Source organism: Alligator sinensis, unplaced genomic scaffold (genome assembly GCF_000455745.1).
Source record: "Alligator sinensis unplaced genomic scaffold, ASM45574v1 scaffold721_1, whole genome shotgun sequence".
NCBI classification, from domain to species: Eukaryota; Metazoa; Chordata; order Crocodylia; family Alligatoridae; genus Alligator; species Alligator sinensis.
The window spans coordinates 4,437,540-4,438,536 of NW_005841857.1; the positions used below are offsets into that span (position 1 = coordinate 4,437,540).

Here is a 997-nt window from a genome sequence, read left to right on the forward strand (position 1 = left end):
GCCCGTCCCTCCAAACCCCCCATCCTATCGCTGTCACCCCCGCCGCACCTCCGGGTGGGGCGAGGGCCGGCCACGGGGAGTGGAAGAGGCACACGATGCCGGGCGCAGGGGGCGGGCACACACTGCGGAGCCACCGGAGCCCGCGGAATGGCCGGCCATGACCCCCCCCACTCTGAGCCGAGCGCCTGGACCGACCCCGCAGCGGAGGGCTCACCTCCACGGCCACAGCCTTCCCTGTGGGTTGTTAAACCTCTTTCTTGTGTTTGGTTGAACAGTAGGGCTCCCACTGAGGGAAGGCGGCGGGGCACCCCGGCCAGGCAGGAACGCCTCCCCCCCCACCACGTGGCGGCGGCGGGGGAGGAAGGTCGGCTCGGGGACCCCCTCCCGACCTCGCGCAGACCCAGGAGCCAGCCCTCCCTCTGGCTTGGCTTCTGCCATGGGGCGAGGTGACATACCATGGAAAAAAAAGCCTGTGAAAACTGTGACAACTCTTAGCAGTGGATCACTTGGCTCGTGCGTTGATGAAGAACGCAGCTAGCTGCAAGAATTAATGTGAATTGCAGGACACATTGATCATCGACACTTCGAACGCACTTGCGGCCCCGGGTTCCTCCTGGGGCTACGCCGGTCTGAGCGTCGCTTGAAGGTCAATCACCCGCGCGGTGCATGTGGGGCCGGTGGTGCTGGCCGTCCGGTCCCCGCTGCCACCGGGCGTGGCTGGGGTGCCTCGCAGGCAACCCGGGGTCCCTCGGGCCCACTGCCTCTTGCCCACTCGGTGGCAAGTGGGGCGGCCCGAGCCCCCGGAATGCCTTCGTCCCCCTAAGGTCAGACACGATGCCCTGGAGCACCCGCTTCGGGGAGCTCGTCCCGCTCGTGGAGGACCATTGCGGCGGTCCGACCCGTGCTTTGGCCGGGTCGGCCGCGCGGCGCCCGCTCCCGGGGTGCCAGGGGGAGCCAGGCCCACCCCGTGCGGCTGTCTGTGGTGACACGGCTGGCC

General features: G+C 68.7%; 1 non-coding gene across 1 annotated transcript; it reads left to right on the plus strand.

Moving 5' to 3' along the window:
* Positions 1-486: 486 nt before the first annotated feature.
* On the plus strand, positions 487-639 carry LOC112551783. The gene has a single exon (XR_003096098.1). It is a non-coding gene; the product is annotated as a 5.8S ribosomal RNA (ribosomal RNA).
* The last annotated feature ends 358 nt before the right edge of the window (positions 640-997 follow it).